This window comes from Pelodiscus sinensis, chromosome 5, assembly GCF_052426305.1.
Source record: "Pelodiscus sinensis isolate ZL-2025 chromosome 5, ASM5242630v1, whole genome shotgun sequence".
NCBI classification, from domain to species: domain Eukaryota; kingdom Metazoa; phylum Chordata; order Testudines; family Trionychidae; genus Pelodiscus; species Pelodiscus sinensis.
The window spans coordinates 99,476,615-99,497,029 of NC_143056.1; the positions used below are offsets into that span (position 1 = coordinate 99,476,615).

Genomic DNA, 20,415 nt, shown 5'->3' on the forward strand with positions numbered 1-20,415 from the left:
GTAGTTGGAGATGTGTGCGCGCTTCTATCTGTATTCTGCTGCCTCACCCTCTTCCCCCTGCCTTGGATCCTTTGCTTGCTTTGTCATGGTAAAGGTTCTGGAGAAGCTATTAGTCCACTCTGCCCCTTGTACTCTTGATCTGCAGTTTGAGGAGAAGAGTGTATGTGCAGACTAACAGTTTCTTACTAGCAGTGTCTAAGACTTAGGAGCATGGAGCACATACCCATCTACCAGTGGACTATAAATAGCGATTGCACATCTGAAGAACTCTAGATACTACAACACAAATAACTTCTTTCACTGGCCATCAGAGATCTGTTCAACCAGGAAAGACTAGAACAGTACAGCCAGAAGGTTCCAAGGCAGTTGGTGATTGGCAGAGGACCCTCCAGGCTGCTGAGTGCTGCTTTCTAGGGGAGGCCTCTGGCAGAATAGGAACACCAACAGCTTACCAAGTAGCAGTGCTGGTTCAAACATATCAAGAACTTCTTTCTCTGCTATTGGCATCTTTTTCCTGTTTGAGCTGTAAGTTGCAAGGATTTATCCCTTTTCTTCATCACCACCTGCCCTTCAATGCCTGCTAGGATCTGTGTGTATGGAGGAAGCATTAGGTAACTGTATTGATGCTTTCTGCTTTGACCAAATGTATCATTTAGATACAAACCAAATTACAACAAAAATCAGTAGGTCCTTTCCCTGGCTTTGTTTCTGTAAGCAAGAGTGGGAAAGGTGCCATAGTGAGGATGACTGTAAAGGGGCAAGTATTGAGAGTTGTCCAGGGTTCCCTGAAAAGTTCACAAACCCCACAAACCTGTCCTCCAGGGTCCCTCAGCAGCCTGGGCACGAACAATTAAATCCCAAGCTAGCATTTCAGCCTGACCTGCTCAAAAGAGAACAGGCCAGGACCCGCAAGCCTTGAGCGCTAATCCTGGCTCCACCCCCAGCCTCTCATACAACTTCAGGAAAGTTATTTCACTTTCCTACACCTCCGTTTGCCCTGGCGCACAAGGGAGCGAATGCTGCTTGCTCGGCTCCCCCTCGGGGAGGGATGTAGTAGCTAGGAGCAGCGCCAGGCGTTACTGCGCTGGGCGTTTGACTGGGCACTTGCACGCAGAAGCGAGGAGAAGAGGGCTGGCGGGAGCAGGGAGAGACTAGCTCCTAGGGGCGGGGGCAGGGCTCCGAGCCTGGCAGGGAGGGTGGCGCGGAAGGAAGGCGCTGGGGCGGGAGGCTGGCGCCTCAGCGGGGCCGGGCCGGGTCTCTGGCCAGCAGTCCCGACTGCAGCGGCGGCGCGGCAGGCAGGGCCCGGGTGGTGGCGCTGCGCGGAGGCCTAGAGCTCGCGAGCTCGCCCAGGCTCCGCTAGAGAGGGCCCCTAAGCTGGGAGTCGAGCCATGTCCAAGGCCTGAGGGGCAGCGAGTGCCGCGGGCTCCTGCCGCCCGCACCGTAAGCGCCCACCCCGAGCGGCCGGGGGAGAAAGGAGGCGGCCGGGGGAGGCCGGGCCGCTCCCCAGGAAGATGAGGCGGAGGCCCGGGGAGCGGAGCAGGTTGAGCGGCGGCTCCTTCCTCGCAGCCGCCAGGACAAGATGGCCGGGGCGGCGGCAGGCAGCTCACCCCGGGCTGGGAGGCACCTTCCCGTGACTCTCCTGGCCATGCCCAGGGCGGCGGCGGCTCCGACACTAGCGCTGCCCGACCTGTGAAGGTGAGGGGCGGCCCTGGCTGCGCGCGGGGAACCTGGTGCCGTCCCGCGCCTCTGCCCGGGGCTGGGGCGCGGCGAGCTGGGCGTCCGCGCGGGAGCAGGCTTGGGTGCTGCTCGCCCCGTCTCTGGGGAGGGGCCGCCGCGCCGAGCCCGCTGGCCCGAAGGCGCCTCCTGCCGGGGGACAGGCACGTTGGGGCCGTGAGCGGCGGCGATGGGGCACTCGGTGGCGCTGTCACTTGGGGTGGCGGGGTGAGCCGCCCCCTTTCTGATAGCGCCTTGTAGCTGAGTGCTTCGTTCCCTGCCCGTGGGGCGCTGGGCAGGCGGTGCCCCACCTCGCACTGCGCAGCTTCCCTGGCACTAAAGTTTGCCCATGGAGGTGACGCTCCACGAAAAACCTAATGGTAAACAGGCAGGGTGCGCCCTCACCGAGCGTCCCTTGTGTTTTCCCGGCCCCCCTTGTCACCGCTTCCCTCCCTTGTGCCCAGACGCTTCCCCTTCTTTGCCCTAGTCTCCAGGGCGCTCTGCAGTTTCTCCTTGGGCGGGCTTGCTTGACGTGTGTAACCCTAACCCGAGGATCGGTGTGTGATTGTTGTGATCTAAGAAATGCGATACCCCTCCGCTTGCAACTTGTTAGGCCAGCAGGAAGGCGTGGCTGCCGAGCTTCTCTTATTACAGCGATCATTGCTTCCCTTTGTGTCACAGGAGTAATTTGCAGATGTAGTTTGGGGACGAGTGTGCATTTCCATTTCAGAGGGGGAACAGAATTGGTTAAAATGGTACGTGAGACTGATGGCAATTCAACGGAACTTCTGTGGAACTTACGTTGCTGCAGTTTTTTCTCCTTCTCTTCTCCTCTCCTCTGCCCATGATTTAGTAATACTGTAAGAGTTAGTGTAGTCCTTGTATGGTATTCGCAAACTCTGTGAAACGCTGCCGTTGTTCCCAGGTGACGGTATAGTTATTCTGTTTATTTACCAAGAGCTCTTTTAGAAAATGTTTATCTGTTGTCGTGTTGATTCTTTACCATTCTCAAATATTTATAACTTGGCAGGTCTAGTTGGAGCTTGACAAAAATTAGTTAGGATGTGTTGCTTTGTATTTTAAACACTTGCTTGGAGACTGGCCAAAAGTAATTTTTTTCAGGGGTTCAGATGCTTTTCTTTATGAATCTTTTTATAGGGGAATTCTTGCCAGTCATTAGCTTTTAAAATAAGTTGTCTTCTTGTAGTTATAATTTGACTATTTCAAAAGAAACAATTTCTTTTTTGAATAAAACTTTGAGCAGACTCCACAGTTACTCTGCCCCCCCCCCCCCCATGGAGTAATATCTGTATCCCAGTTCTATTTTGGTTTTGGGTGTTGAGTATCTTGTCTTGTACAATATAAAATCAATTACTGCATATGTATTAGTTAACTTTGTAAGATAAATATTAATGACTCTCTTTATATCAAACCATAAATGAGCTAGTAGTACAAGTAGTATTTAAAATTATTGTTATAGGTTATGGCTCTGTTGATACTAGATGCTAATGTGTAATTTTTAAAATGAGAGAGCCAGAAACTAATGTATACTATTTCCATCCTATAGTCAGGAGTTTGTTCCTAGCTATTGTATTATATCATAATGTTTTAAGACTTCTGAATTTACATAACAGATCTTAAATGTCTTTGAAAGACCATTTCGCAACATGTTTTTAATTTGATCACTACCTTTATATACAGGCCAAGTACATTGCTAGTGTGGAGTAACTGATGTTAAAGCTGTAGTTCACTTTAGTAACAAGATTCAGAGAGTTAAATATTCTGTATTTTTTAAAAATATTATGTTTACATAGGATTACAGCGATTTCACTAAGTGTCTGTTCAAATAGAGCAGCTGATTTGAAAGCAAAATAAAAATATTGGCCAATTTCCAGAGTTTTGGTTTATAGAAACATTTGGCAAATTAATATTGCTACAGGAGAAACTATGTTTGAAATATACACTGTAACTAAAAACTGTCTTAACTTTAAGAAGCATGTCAGCCAGCAGAGTAAGTAATTAAGCGGCTGAAAAAATAGGTCAGGGCTGTATTATGAAGTGGCAGGATGAGATTGCAAATAAAGACTACAGCAGTGTGTAAATTTTTTGTAGGTAACTTAAGTGGGGAAAAATAAAGTAATATGATAATGATGAATGCGTTATCTTAGCATATATTAAACCTGCAGATAGATAAGTGTGTATGGTAAGCCAGATGTATTTAATCATGTAGAAGAATTTGCTAGACTAGATGTTTTATTATACTAAATATTGGAAACTTGAATTGTAATGATATTTTGGCTGCCCATCTGTGATGTAGTATTATTTTGGTAATTTATTTCTTCATAGATTTGTTTGGGTAGGATTTATGACCGGTATGTTTGTGGTATTAATGTGATTCTGTGTATTTGTAAACATTTTGGAATTAGACTCCATCAACTTGAATTCTTTTTAGTTTAAAAAATAAAATGGTTTATCGCTATATCTGCCTTGAGCACCTCTTGACAACTTCTATAGTTTCTTACATTTGGATGTCTTCTGCTGCTGTCTTTTTGTGAGAGACCCAGGCAAACAGGAAAACAAAGAGATATCAAATATACGGAGTAAATAAATTGTGGGCGAGAAATCAGTTACAGAAGTATTAAAGAGAATTCAGATAAGAGGTTGTGTTGTTTTACTAGACTGTTTTAAAGGAATACCAGGTGATGACTTGGAGGTGTGATTTTTCTTTCAAGTGCTTAGTGTGTGAACTTAATACTGCTCTCATTAAAATCTATAGGAGTTTTGCCAGTTAGGTTCTGAAAATCCCACCCTAGATATATTGTTAGATATATTGTTAGGTCTTGATTCTGCAGGCTTGTGTTCCCCTGAAGTCCAGTTACGTGCATGAGCTTGTGGATTTGAGAATTTAAAATGTTAGTTTAGAGAATAAAAAGCAAAATACAATTTTATTTATGTGTTACCACTAATAAATTGTAAGATGCTCTTATTTTGTCTGACAGATTTTTGAAGTTTTTTAAAAAATTACAAGTTTGCTCTCACTTTCGGAATTCTCAGTGGATGTGTCTTTTTGCCATGGACAATAATATTATTACAAATGGCTGGGCATATTTTTTCTGGATTTTTGAAGTAATGTCAAATGCAGAGGAAAATCTTCAATTTTGGAAATCTGGTATTTAACTTTCAGCTGATGTATTGATTTAGTAACTATTGGTAGAAGTAGATTGTGTGTACAGACACATACAAATAGGGGGGATGCAGTTTGAATGAGAAATACTCCCACACACAAAGTTAATCTGCACGTTTTTGTCAAACATTCTGTAAGTTATGGTTTGTGTGTAAGAGAATTAGCACTACATTGTTTACAGTTTGATTATCAACTTTACTTTTCTGATGTGTAGAGGGCCCTACCAAATTCATGGTCCATTCTGGTCAATGTCACAGTTATGGGATTTTAAAATCATGAAGTTTCCAATTTAAATATATGAAATCATGAAATTTCTGGTGGTGTAATTGAAGTACAGGTTGCACCTCTATAAACTGGAACTCTTTGGTCTGTTCCAGGATCAGAGAGTCTTGACGTGCTGTGGGAGGACTGGGAGCCTAGTGTTATGCAGCTGTTAGGGCGGAGGATGATGTGTGGCATAGCTGGGCTGCCAGGGAGAGGGGACTGGGAGCTGGTGTGTGGGTCAGGTGGGCTGTGAGGGTGGGCGGTGGGAACCTGGTAGTGGGTGGGGGGAGCAAGGTGGGAGGCCAGCATCAGGGAGGCCAGAAATGACCTCCCCTGTCCAGGAAAAATCCCTTATCTGGTCAGGTCTAGAGGGGGCTGGACCAGAGAGATCTAACCTGTAGTCCTGACCCAAAAAGGAATTTTGGGGGAGAGGTTGCGAAATGATTGTAGATGAGGGATGCAGTACTGTTACACTTCCGATCTGCTGCTGTTGGTGGGCCCTTCAGAGCTGGGCAGCTGGAGACCAGGTACTATTGGCTGGGAGCTCAGCTCTTAAGGCAGAGCCATCACAAGCAGCAGAGCAGAAGTAAGGATGCCATAATATGCATTGCTATCTTTTGGCACTGCTGCCTGCGGAGCTGTGCCCTTGGTCAGCAGCTGCCACTGTCTGGCTGCCCCTGCTCTGAAGGCAGCAATGCAGAAACAATGGTGTCCTGGTATGGTATTGCCACCCATGCTTCTGCCTGGCCAGCAGCTGCCACTCCCCAGCTGCCCATCTCTGACGGCAGCGCAGAGTAAAGTGGGCAAAACCGTGACCCCCTTAATATAATTTTGATTCCCCCAACTCCCTTTTGGGTCAGGACCCCCCAGTTTGAGAGAAGATGGTCTCCCCTGTGAGATCCATAAGAACAGGCATGCTGAATCAGACCAAAGGTCCATCTAGTCCAGTATCCTGTCTTCCAAGAGTGGCCAATACCAGGTGCCCCAAAGGAAGTGAACAGAACAGGTAATCATCAAGTGATCCCCCTCCTGTCATGCATTTCCAGCCTCTGACAAACAGATGATAGCAACACCATTACTACCCATCCTGGCTAATAAGTATTGATGGACTTACCCTCCCTGGATTTATCTAGTCTTTTTTGAGCCCTATTAAAGTCCTGGTCTTAACAGCATTCTCTTGCAAGGAGTTCCATGGGTTGATTGTGTACTCTGTGAAGAAAAACTTTGGTAGGGTAAAAAAATCTGTAAAATAAAAGCAACAAAAGGCCACATTTTACAGGGGGAGACCAGATTTCCCAGTCTGTGATGCATTTTTCATGGCTGTAAATTTGGTAGAACCAATGTGGTCATACTCCGACAGTTAGGTAGAATAGCCTAATCAGCAAACATGAAAAATGAAACAAGGACTATTAATCTTCTTCAGTGATGTACTCCATGTTGGGATTAATTAAACGACACCCCTAGCTCATTGTAAGAAAAAGCTTCTAATCTCATTTGTAGCTTTGCAAAAGCTCTTAAGATGAATTTACAGCGAATCTCTTGTTGCGATTTCTGCACAGTTACAAGAGAATTTTAAGATTATTGTCATATAGTTAATTTATTGAAGAATGTATTCTGACGTACTATTTCTTCAACTTGCAGTATGATAGTCATTTAGATAGGTAATGTGGTCTGCAGCATTGTTCTAAATATTAACTCTATTGCTATTTTAAAAATGTGAAAACAGCTGTAGTTTGCAGTTGGTGCTGCAGTATTTTTAAAACTTAGCTATTTTTATGTGGAAGCAAACACACTTGTTTCCAAAACTAATATTTAAATATAATTTTTACTTCTAAAAAACCTTTTGTGTTGAAAATTAGGAAGATGCAAATTAAGGGAGTCGTCAACAAAACATAAAGGATTTATGGTACTTGGGAGAAAAAGTGGGGGAAACATCATTTCTACATCAATGAAATATGAAAGCTATTCTAAAGAAGGAAGGGTTAGAGACCACATTTTTATTCCAGTGTGTGCAGTTTTGGGCAAGAAGTAATACAAGGTGAACTAGAAAGAAGAGAAAATAGGAAGTGTGTTTAGTGGCTGAAATGAGTTGGTTGCACATGAGACCAAAGTTCAAGAAAACAAATAGTGAAATGCTGCCGGAAAGAATTTTGGGCAGTTTTAGAGTGCAGATGAGAAGGCTATGTATACTTGGTAACGGAATAATTAATGTAGTTTTTAACAGTTTAATATTCCATTATATATTACATTACTTCAATTTGTACATCTGTATCTTCTGTCTTTTTCTTGCTACTTCTGCAGCTAACACAACCTGCTAGAGATGCCATCTATTTACACCCCCCACAGGAAGATAATGCAATTTGAATATTTTTTTCTGGGAATTTATCAGCTGTAGCAAATCTTGACCTGTGTTTCCTGTAGTATAAGAGGAGGTAGACCAGGCAGATCTTGGACTAGAGCAGGGTTTTCCAAACTATGGGCCGCGGCCCAGGAAAAAAATACCGGGCCTCAGCGTGGCTACTGGGAGGGGAGCGGAGTGGGCTGGGAATCATAGACTCATAGACTTTAAGGTCAGAAGGGACCATTGTGATCATCTAGGGAGTCATCAGGGGAGTGGGGCTGACCGGGGGAGGCTTGTGGGGGGCAGAGGGGAACTGGCTACCGGAAGCAGGGCTGGATGGGGGCAGCAGAGCTGGACTGGGGAGATTGGAAGGAGAAGGGGAGGGAGCGGGACTGACCCAGGCACATGCAGACCTGGGCACACGAGTGAATCTGGCCCCGGGGATTCAATTTTGCGCTCTTTCCCCTCCCCCGACCCCCAAATCCTCCCTCGAGTACTTGCGAACTGCCTGGCTGCTAGACACACTTACGCAGCCTGAGCACATTTACCAGCCAGGCAGTTCGCAGCTAAGGACTGATACACCTAATAATAATAAAACTTACCTAATTAGAAAATTTTTATATGTCCGGAATTTTCTCAGTTTGTTTCCTGGAAAGAAGCCTCAAATACTGGACTATCCGGTACAAAACTGGACACCTGGCAACCCTACCCCTCCGTGCACCCTCCAACCTAGCCAGATACCCTATCCCCAATCTGCTCCTGCCTCCTGGAGTGCCCATGCAGCGCCGGGTTCCGCAAGCCCTGGCCCGGGCTGGGCGGGGGATGCAGCTGGTGAAACACTGAAAATTTATTTATTTTTAATTCTTTTTTTATATGCGTTTATATTTTTGGGCTGCAAAAAAACAGTACTGAAGAAAAATGGGTTCCAACTAAAGTAAAAAGTTTGGGAAACCCTGGTCTAGCCAGCTTTCTATCCATCTTAGTCCATTTATCCAATCCATATTCCCTTAACTTGCTGGCAAGAATATTGTGGGTGACTGTATCAAAAGCTTTGCTAAAGCAGGCACTGGGGGCTTTGGGAGGACCAGAAACAACTTATATGAATATCCATCATTTGCTTAATGAATATGCAAATATGCAAATGAATGTTACCGGTTCTCCAAAAGCTTGTGAATGGATTTACTTGTCCCCGTGTCAAAAAGTTTGGGAACCCCTGGACTAGAGTATGTGGTTTGAAAAATCTTACTGCTAATTTGCATAGACAAATCTTTATCATAAATCCTGGTTTTGGTCTTAATCTTAATGACATTGACCTTGTAATGACCTTTTGGGGCATTAACTTTTTAAAAGAAAATAAGAAAAAAGATGGAGTTCAAAGTGCATGTTTTCACATTCCTGTCTAGTCTGTTCATAATCTGTCACCTTGTGTTGGTATAGTTTTTCATTTAAAGTGTAGTCTTCTTTAAAGATGATAATTAGAAAAAGCATGAATTTCTACATATGTTTTAAGCTTGTTCTTTCTAAAGTGTTTCTCTTACAAGGTTATTGTACAGTTTATTGAGAAGACAGTCCAATTGAATGGGAATTTATTTTTTGACATTTTGCTGAAATTTCTCAAGATGTGATCTGTCAGGTTGAAGGCAGGTTAGGGACAGCTATAATTTTATTTAAGAAAAGCTAAGGCCCAGGGAAAGCTATGGCCCAGGGGCAGGATCCAGTCCTTGACATGTCTGAATCTGGCTCCTGAGGCTTGGGACCTCCCGCTCCCCAAATCTATTAGCTTGGAGCCTTCTGGGCTCTGGTATGCAAGGGGAATTTGGGGAGTACTTCTCTGCTTCTCCGTAGGGAGGCCACATCAGTGAGGTGGATATTTTTGGTGCTTCTCACTTTTGTGCAGCTCCTGACTGATTCTTCTGTGGGTCTGTGGCTCCTGAACCAGAAAAGGTTCCTCATCTCTGGTTTAAGACTACTCTACTGAAGGGTCATAATAATCTCAACTAATTTATTTTTCTTTGCAAAGCTAAATAATGTTAAATCCTACTCTGGGAATAGGCAACTTCGTGGGAAATGAGGGCCTGTTCTACACTAGAAAAGAAGATCAGTATAAATGTTGGTAAAGGGTGTGAAAAATCCACCTCTTTGAAGTAAGCAGTTAAGCCAAAGGTGGGCAATAATTTGTGTTGGGGGGGGCCGTCCAAAATTTGGGTTAGTGGTCAAGGGCTGCACTTTTCTGTGGAGGGAGTGCAGGGTCTGGGACAGAGATTGGGTGCAAAAGAGAGCTTGGGGAATGGGATTAGGGTGCAAGAGAGAATATGCAGTCAAAAGTTTGGGTGAAGAGTGGGGGGTTATGACTAGGTATGTTAATGTGTTCTCAAGTAGATGGTTAACCAATGAGTCTGAGCTTATCGGTTAACCATGTTGGTCACACACAGACCCCCCCCCCCCCACGCTGCCTCTGTATCAGAGCCAGTGGCAATGGAGGCAGGACCTGGTGCACAGAAGCAGCAGTGCGGGTTGGGGGGCAGGTGGGAGCCGGTACTTGCAGGAGTCTGCTCCAGTGGAGCTGCCTGCTGCACCGCTGCTGCCTCCATGGAGGCAGCAGCACGGGATGGTGGAGGTGCAAGCACCAGCTTCCACGGAGCCATCTGCCCGTCCACTCTCCACTGTGGCCTCTGATCAGAGGCAATAGCACAAAGTGGGCAGGCAAGCACTGGTATAGTGGGGAGCCAAGCTGATGCATTCCCTCCCCCACTTCTTCTGTATGAGAGGCAGCAGCGCAGGGCAGGTGAAAGCCGGTATGTGCGGTGAGCCAGCTTTTAAGCCAGCTCCCCGTGTGTACTGCCTCCCACAGAACTGCCTGCATCTCTCCCACATGCTGCTGCCTCCCTGAGAAGTGAGAGTGCAGGGAGTGGCAGGTACACACCAGCTTAAAAGCCAGCTCCTTGTAACCACTGGTTCCCATTTCCCTTCCCCCTCCCCAGCATGTAAACGTATAACCACTGAAAAATTCAGCAGTCATACATATACACAAATACACAATTTTAATGTCCCTAGTTGTAACCTGGGGCAGGGGATTGTGGTGCACAGTCTGGGAGGCGGTATGTGTACAGGAGAGGATTCTGGCCTGGGATTTAGACTCTGGGAGGGAGCTGTGACTTGATGGAGGGGACATGCACAGGGTTCGGGTGGTGACCTGGGGCAGGGAGTTGGGTGTGTGAATGCGCAGGGTGCCAGAGGCAGGCTCTAGCCAGAAGGCATTACGCAGTTTCGCTAGACTGTTGACCGGGAGCTCTCAGGCAGGCTCTCTGCCTGTTGCAGTTCCATTCCTCGCTTCTCCATGTGCCTCTTTGCCACACACTAGGGAGGGGGAGGCTTCATGTGGTCCTCCTCCCTGCAGCACAGTTCCTTAGCTTCGATTGGCCCTAACACACCCTAATGTGCCATTAGCCTTCGTTGGCTATAATGGCACACCTTTGATCCATATCCAACTTCTCATCCACTGTAATCCCCAGGTTCTTTTCTGCCAAACTGCTGCTTAGCCAGTCAATCCCCAGCCTGTAACAGTGCTTGGGATTCTTTCGTCCCAAGTGCAGGACTCTGCACTTGTCTTTGTTAAACCTCATCAGATTTCTTTTGACCCAAACCTCCAATTTGTCCAGGTCACTCTGGACCCTACCCTCCAATATATTTACCTCTCCCCCAGCTTAGTGTCATCTGCAAACTTGCTGAGGGCACAATCCATCCCCTCATTCATGTCATTAATAAAGATGTTGAACCTAATTGACCCTATCCAACCGTTGGGGCACTCCGCTTGATACTGACCGCCAACCAGATATAGAACTGGTGATTACTGCCCGTTGAGCCCAACAATCTAGCCAGCTTTCTATCCACTTTACAGTCTGTTTATCCAATCCATAATTCTTTAACTTGCTGGCAAGAATACTGTGGGTAACTGTATCAAAAGTTTTGCTACAGTCAAGGTATATCATGTCCACCGCGTTTCCCATATCCACAGATCCAGTTACCTCGTCATAAAAGGCAATAAAGTTGGTCAGTCATGACTTGCCCTTGGTGAATCTGTGTTGACTATTCCTTATCACTTTTCTCTCTTCCAAGTGCTTCAAAATGGATTCTTTAAGGATTCCCTCCATGATTTTTCCAGGCACTGAGGTGAGGCGGAATGGTCTGTAGTTTCCTGGCTTGTCCTCCTTCCCTTTTTAAAAGATGGGCACTACATTTGCCTTTTTCCAAATGTCTGGGCACTCCCTCAACTGCCACGAGATCTCAAAGTTAATGGCCAATGGCTCTGTAAATCATGTCAGCTAACTCCCTCAGTAGCCTCAGATGCATTACATCCGGTTCCATGGATGTGTGTATGTCCAACTTTTCCAAATGGTTCTTAACCTGTTCTTTCTCCACTATATGCCGCCCTCTTCCTTCTCATAGTTTGTTGCCTAGTGCAGTAGTCTGTGATGACTGAGGAACCCCTTTTGTTTATGTAAGTTGTGTCTTCACTGAACTGCTGAAGTTATTTAATATAGACAAGTCTAGGAAACTACTTTTTTTTTTTTTTGAGTTGTCATGTCTTATGTGCCGCTCATTCTAGCCATAAGAGTTAATTTCCAGTTTACTGTTATGCTTAAAAACTAGGAGAGAACAATTATTAAAAATAAAACCTGAAATAAGTCAGTAATTTTATTATGAAATATTTCTACCTAAGATTTAACATTTCACCGTATGTCTACATTGTTGAAACCCGATAAGAGACACTGTGTAACTTCTTAATTAGAACTAAATATTTCTAGCACATCCAAAATTGTGTGTTTGTGTGTTTCTCTCTCTGACACACACCCTCTTTATTTAAGAGATTATTTAAAATTACTTATTGTTATGTGATCTACTAAAATATACCTGAGTTGGCATTCCCAAACTGCAGCATGAACTGTTGGACCATAGAACCCTTTATCCCATTCCATCAAGTTGGAGTATCCCTCACATTGTAGTGCCATTGGCAAGCTATACAACTCTGGCAGGTACTGCGCTTACACAGGCATCCATAGGTAGGGACACAGTCATTTGAGTTGCATGAATACTACTTACGTAATTTTAGCCAGTCATGAACCTGAAATAGAGAGACTCTAGCTGGTTCCCTAGCCTTGTATCCCAGAACTGTACCACTTTGCTCTGATCAGAATCTTGATCAATTCATGTTCATTACCTAGTCTGCCCCTCTCTTGATGTGAAAAGACACACATTGCCCTTTGAAAACTGAGCTGAGATTTCCCAATCAGCTCAACAAAAGCACAGTGTTTTTAAGTAAATTATAAAACAGGTTTATTAACCACAGTAAGATAGATTTTAAGTAGCAAACATAAAATTCAAAATTGATTACCAAAGAAATAAAATAAAGTTGCAGTCTGAGTTTTATAAATTAAATAGGATTTGAATCAAGCAGTGCCTCACCCAGGTAGATGGTATAATTCCCCAGTACAAGGCTGGATTTCTACACTATCTTAGGACCACACTCCTCCAAAGTCTTTGTCCTCCAAACTAGGGATGTAAAATCCCACTTAATCAGTTAGACAGCTCTCCCTCCCAGCCTGCCTGAAGTGGGCCTCGTAGGGCTGGAGCAGCACGCTACCTGCAGCAGACCGGGGACTACTCCAGCCCACTGGTTAACCATAACCAGTAAGCATCACCTGGTAAGGGTGATGCGTACTAGTTAACCTGTTAACCATTCACATCCCTACTGCAAATATGCTTCTAGGTGTTGAGTTGTGGAGGGATTTAGGGAAAGTCATGATGTCACTTCACCTCTTTATAGTTTTCGTCCAGCTTGCTGAGAAGATCTTTGGTTAAGCATTGTCCATTGTCTACATGATTTTTCTTAGAAGTCTTCTGGGATGGCTGTTGACAAAGTGGATTCCTTGACTGGGCCATCATCCTATCAGGCTACTCCACTGTTGTGCCTGAAAGGCTGGTTGTCCCATCTTTACAATATAGTTCAGTACAAACACACACAGAAAAACTTCATAACTTTGCATACGATGCACAGACAGTCCAACAGGATGTTAATTTTCATCAGATAAAGACTTTTAAAATGATACTTCACAAAGCATACTTTGTACGAAACATACCGTAATTATATGAGGGTCATGAATATGGGGATTCCAGGGTGCTGTTTTGAGGTGCCAAGTGCCCCAGTAGTATATCAGACATTCTCACATACGCTTATCTGATCCTTCCTAGTCAATTCCATAATTTTGGGAGTGGCATCAAAAAATGATTTTTAGTGCTCTCAAAGACTGAGCAGTGTGTGGCGACAGGATCCATAGTCGTCAACTAAAAACACTCTCTTTATGTTTGCTGAGACTGAATATCCAGGGATTATTTGGCAGTATGTCATAATAATTTTTCTTAACTTAGTGAATATTTTCCATATTGAAGGCCATTTGAGCAAATAAAAGTATTAAAAAAATATTTGAATAAAAAATGCAGCCATGATTGATATTGCTGTTAAAATTTGCACTACAATTTGGGGATTCTGTTTGGCTCCCAACCCCCCCAGTTCCATGGTGTCAAAAATATTAGGGCATAATAAGAAGCCATGTATCTTGTAGTTGGTGCTAAACAAAACAGCTGTGTTGGCTTTCTTCTTCGAAATCCACCAATAAAATGCATGTGGGTAAAATGGATTAGAACAAAATTAGTATGGCTGCATCTAGACTGGCATGATTTGCGCAAAAGCAGGTGCTTTTGCGAAAAATCTTGCTGCCTGTCTACACTGGCCGTGAGTATTTGCGCAAGAACACTGACTATGTAATGTACAAAATCAGTGGTTCTTGCGCAAATACTCTGACGCTCCCGTTCAGGGATAAGCCCTCTTGCGCAAGTATTCTTGTGCAAGAGGGCCAGTGTAGACAGCAACGTTAATTTCTTGTGCAAGAAAGCCCGATGGCTAAAATGGCCATCGGAGCTTTCTTGCACAAGAGAGCGTCTACACTGGCATGGATGCTTTTGCGCAAAGTCACATGCCAGTATAGACTCTCTCTTGTGCAAATACTTTTAACGGAAAAACTTTTCCGTTAAAAGTATTTGCGCAAAATCATGCCAGTCTAGACGCAGCCTACCTGAAAACCTTTTTTTAGCTTCTAAGTAGAGAGTGTAATAATACCTACAGCAAAACTCCAATAGTCCGGCATCCAATTGTACGGTACTCCCAATAGTCCATCATCAAAATGGCAAGAGCCTAGTGAGTGAGCTTCGGCAAAAAAAGAGTCACAAGGCAGCAGCGGCAGCAGCTGAACCGAGAGAAAAGGGTTAAAAAAACTAAAACGTTACAGTATACTGTATAAAGTATGTACAATAAAAAGGTTAAAAATACTTTATATACAGTATATACTGTATACAGTATATATACAACCATTTTATAGTACCTCCTGATAGTCTGGCATATCCGATAATCCGGCCCCATGTAGGTCCCAAAGATTCCAGATTATTGGAAGTCTACTGTATTTTGAAAAAAAGCGCCCTTTTTAAAAGTAAAATAAAGTGGTAGAATGCTTCATATTCGGTAAATGTGTCTACAGTGGGTGATCTATGGAATACCTTTTGAAAATCAGCGATTTTTTTGGGGGTGGCTAAATCCCTTTCTATGAAACAATTCTTTAATTTTAAAGTGTAATTTTAAAACTGATCACATCTCAGTGTCTCAACCATTTAGTAATACCAAATAAATCCATAGTTTTGGAAAATATCTCATTGTGTAGTGTCACAGCTTTCAGACAATTAATGTGCCACTGTGGATGATTTCCTTGTATAGTACCCTCTTAAACTGCTTTTAATTTAATGCATGGTTCAACTTCAATTTTCTATTTTGATTTGTCCTTTCCGTAGCATGTAGACTACTTGTCTACCATGTATTTGAGAGAGTTTATCTGTCTGTTTTGTTCAAGAACTCCTCCTACACGATAAGATCACCATATTCAGCTTTTTTTTATCCTAACTTAAACAAGGTAAGGGTTTGGTTGTGCCTGTAATGGGATTACTTCTTATAAAACCATACAGAAAAGAGATTCAACAGACTGGTGAAAGATGCTAGCTGGAGCTCCACCCCTTCCCCTCCTTCCCCCCCATGCAGGACTAGTCCAGCTCTGAGCCTCCTATACCTAGGTGCCCTTTTTTTGGGGGGGGGGAGGGGGTAACGTTAGTTTGAACCAAGGGGTTTGGTTTGAACTAACACATCCCAGCGCACACTTTCACTTTTGAAACAGCTGGCATTTGGAGTAATGCGCCGGCAAGATCATGCTAATGAAGCACGGGATATTTAAATCCCCACTTCAATGACTATTTCGAATGCCTGCATTTGCATCCCTAGTTCGAACTAGGATGCAAGTGTAGACATACCATTAGAGAATAAGGAAGATACACATTTCCATAAATATAAATTACTGGATACGCACACATAAGAAGTAACTGGTGATCCAAAATATGTAGTAAAATGTTACTGTCACAGAACTAATGTGTTCATGGTTTTGGGGCAAATGAGGTATGAAACTTGGTGTTTAAGGGCATGTCCTCACTGGAGAGTTATTTCCAAATAGCACCCCTTATTTCGAAATAATAAGAAGAGCATCCACACTACCAAGCCTTTTATTTCAAAATAACAGGCTTGTTATTTTGAAAGAATAACTCCTGCTTATGAAGAGGAATAAACTTATTTTGAAATAGTTACTTTGGGAGTTATTCTTTCAAAATAACTTATTTCGAAATAGCCTGGTAATGTAGACATAGCCTTAATGAGCTTGTCTCGTTTCATCACAAGGATTTTTATCTTCGTTACAATGTTGTAAAGAACATGAATTGTAAAATGGGAGCTGATTTCATTTGTACAGTGCTAGTTATGAGAGAGAAATGCTTGCAGTTAATGTCTAGGTTCCATAATTGAAAATATTTGATAAACTAAAATTATAAAATTATAAAATGTGTATAGTGACAAATAGCCAGGCTTCACACATGGGAGAATCTTTTTATTGTAAATATATTTTCTTTTGCTCTATTTCTCTCTCTCTAAAAAAAGTATTTCCTGTCGAACAGCAGAATGACGTCATCATGCTCTCTGGCTGAAAAAGTCCTACCTCCTATGCCAGGGGTCGGCAACCTATGGCTCCCAACCCAGATGTGGCTCTTTTGCAGCTCTAGCTTAAACCCTCCTCCACTCCTCTTGCAGCCAGGAGCCTATGCTGGTGCTCCAGCCTTGTGGCCCCCCTGCAAGATTGGAGCTACAACACTGGCTTCCTGCGGTGGGGGGAAGCCCGGAAGCTCCCCACTGGATCTGGCTTGTGGGGGAGAAGCAGAGCCAGAACAACTTAATCGTAGCTGGGCGGGTGATTAAATTTTTGGGTGTAAAAAGTATAAAAGCAATAAAACACTGTAAAACTTAAATTTCAGTTGTTGACATACCCCCCAGTCTTCTCTCAAGTACCCCTAAGGGTACTCGTACCACTGGTTGACAAACACTGAGCTAGACCATCCCTGACTGGTGTCTGTCTAACCTGCTCTTAAATATCTCCAGTAATGGAGATTGCACAACCTCCCTAGGCAATTTATTCCAGTGTTTAACCACGCTGACAGGAAGTTTTTCCTAATGTCAACCTAAAACACCCTTGCTGCAGTTTAAGCCCATTGCTTCTTGTTCTATCGTTAGAGCCCAAGGAGAACGATTTTTCTCCCTCCTCCTTGTAATACCCTTTTAGGTAATTGAAAATCGTTATCATGTCCCCCCGGAGTCTTCTCTTTTCTAAACTGAACAAACCCAATTCTTTTAGTCTTGCCTCATAGGTCATGTTTTCTAGACCTTTAAGCATTTGTGCCCATGCTTCATTTAAATCCGTGGTCCCCAACACGGTGCCTGCAGGTGCCATGGCGCCCGTGGGGGCATTTGTGTGCGCCCACCAAGGGCTCGGGGCTGGCCTGGCCCCGGACACGTGGCGCATGCGCGGTGCTGGAGCCGGAGCCGGCCCCGGGCACATGGCGCACCGTGAGCGCCGGCCCCGGGAGCGTCGCAGATTGGCCGCCCGCGCTCTGGGCGCGCGGCGCTTGTGGGGGGAGAGCGCCAGCCCTGGGCGTGTGGCGTTTGTAGGGGGCGCTGGCCCCGTGTGCGCGGTGCTTGGTGAGGGGAGAGCGCCGGCCCCGAGCACACGGCGTTTGCAGGGGGCGCCGGCCCCGGGCGTGTGGCGCTTGGCTATGGGAGGGCCCCGCCCCCGGGCATGCGGCTATGGAGGGCCCTCACCCCCGGGTGCGCAAGTGTCCCCGCCCCCTGGCACCCGGCGGGCGAACGGCAACCTCTAATGGTTGGGGACCACTGATTTAAATCATTGCTCTGGCGTGAGGCTGGGGATGAGGGGTTCAGAATGCCGACTGCATCATGGAAAGAGGACTATCCCCAGCCCTCACTCACCGCAGCAGCTTCAACAGCTTGGGCTCAGGTGAGAAGTGAGTCTCCATAGTCGGTGCGGCTCCAGTGGTGGGCACAGCCAGGGAGGGAAGCATGGGGCAGGTCTAGGTTTGTCTGCCCCCTGTACTCCCCAGCCAAAGTGAGGAATGCAGCAAATTGTGCACTTCCCCATTGCTCCCTTACGAATGGGAACAGCCAGCAATGTCCATGTATGAATCTGAATAGGGTGAGGAGGAGCTTCAGCCCCTTCCTTCCCTCCACCCCTGCTGTCCCTAAAGGATGCCTGGCGAGTGGGAGGCTCTGAGTTGGAGCAGTCCTGGACATGGGGATGGGGATGGGGATGGGGAGGACAGGGTACCCTCAGCCAGCCAGCCCCTTTCACCTATGTGTTGATTCTGTCTCTTTTCTATAGGGTTTTATGAGAAACATTCCCATTCCAGCCAAATTCCTTTTTCCTGGCACAACAAAACCTTTATATTGTTTTAAGCTATTACAAGAAGAAGTTGTATACTAAATGTGATTGGTGGTCCTAGCTCCTCATGTATGTGGAGTTCTTGAACAAACTTTCTCAGATAGTAAATTGTGAGCAATACCACCCCGACTCAATGTTGTACTTGGTCTTTTGACTTCTGCACTTGCTCAGCCTGTAGTTGAACTCCTCCTTACTATACTCCAGGCTGAACGTTGTTTGGCTTCATAAGCCACAGGAGCAAGAGATAAACTGAATCTCCCAGGATCACTATTGGCATTTCAGTGCCCTGATGTTTAATTTTTCAGTCTTGGAAGAAAGTTTCAGCTTGCAGCTTTGCTAACAGGAATTCCTAAAGATGCGCGTGTCATGCACCTTTCCTGACCATCCCATGTTGATGTCGGTGAAACAGCCTTTGTGATCCACCAGTGCGTGCAGTACCATTGAGAAATACCCATTGTGGATTATGTACTCCTTGGCAAGGCGGGCAGGTAGCAAAATGGGGAGGTGAATACTGTCTGTTGCACCACCACAGTTAGGGAACTCTGTTGCAGCAAGGCCCTCCACTGTGGTATCCACGTTTCTCAGAGTCACTGCCCTCCATAGCAGTATGGCATTGATTGCTATCTATTTGTATAACAGTAGCCCTCACTGTAGATTTCCTTGCTCCAAACTGATACCCAACTGACAGGTAGCTGTCTGGTTTGGCAAGCTTCCACAGGGCAATTGCCATGTGCTTCTCCCCGGTCAGATCTGGTCTCATTCTGGATTTTGTGTGCTTCAGGGTGGGGGAAAACCATTCACAAAGTTCCATGAAAGTGGTCTTCTGCACATGTAAATTTTGCAGCTGCTGCTAATCCTTCCATACCTGCATCACTTTGTAGTCACACCAGTCTGTCCTAGTGTGATGGCACCAGAACTGGTATTCTGCTGCATCCAGGGAATCAAATGCTGGTGCTATTTAGGTACCTCATGCACAAAAACTTCCTGTCATTTTCACTCTTCTGAGATAAACCTGTCTTTTTCTTAGTTGATAGTCAGTAGCTATTTCAGTCTATCACAAATGCATCAAATGTGTTTCAGATTATCTACAATCTCTTATAACATGCTATGGGCTTGATGCATTAAATATTTTTTAAAAATGCCCATAGATCTTATATGACAAAAACATTAAATGCTTTCTGAGCCAGTTTGAGAACTCAAGTTTTGTGCACTTCTTCCCCCCCCCCCCCCCCAAGAGCTACTGTTTTGAATTCATAGAGTAGGGAACTTCAGGCTTTAATGACTGGTCCATCTTGTGCTATTGTATGCAAAGTTAAGTTGATGCTGCAGACTTGTTTTGAAGGGCTGGTTTCTCTGATGAAGCTGTTGGGCAAGGGTGAGTTTGTGCCCCCTTAATACTCCTGTGCCAACTTTCTGTTTATAGCAGCTCCTGGTGCAGGGTGCCAGTGTTACCCACAGGAACCAATGCAACAGAGATTTGTCAAGTGTTTGTGGTGCCGTAGATACAGTTCCTGTTTTGGGCTGCAGTGTGTAAATGTATGTAGCTATGGCAGCTATAGATAATTGAAATATTCCACTGTGTTGTTAGAATCCTCCATTGACTAGATCTTTGCCGTAATATACCAAACGTTTTTGCCCTTCATTTCTTCCAAAGTTGGCAATAAACTTGCCTTTTCCTACGCTAATTGCCATACAAATGATTCCCCCCCCACCAGCATTCCGATGTTAGTAAATTGCTTTTTTAGATGCTTGATGTGACACTATTTACAGAGCTTTAGCTGGAGTGTATTAGAGTCCCTAGAATGTCCCTAGAATCTTCTTCCTCTTCTTTTTCACTTCATCCCAATGAAGTAGTTTCTGCTATTAATCAGATAACCTTGGGTACCACATTTCAGGAAAGAAGTGGAGAAATTGGAGAGGGTCCAGAGAAGAGCAACAAAAATGATTCACGGTCTAGAAAACATGAGCTATGAGGGAAGACCTAA

General features: G+C 44.8%; 1 protein-coding gene across 3 annotated transcripts in view; it reads left to right on the forward strand.

Annotated features, from left to right (window-relative positions):
• The first annotated feature begins 1,557 nt into the window (after nt 1-1,557).
• Nucleotides 1,558-20,415, forward strand: part of HIPK3 (homeodomain interacting protein kinase 3) — a 160,303-nt gene continuing 141,445 nt past the window's right edge. Inside the window, exon 1 of one of the 3 annotated variants that reach the window (XM_075927814.2) lies at nt 1,558-1,695. The gene's annotated coding sequence lies outside the window, so the exon portion shown is untranslated. The other 2 variants (XM_075927816.2, XM_075927817.2) reach the window with 2 other exon arrangements.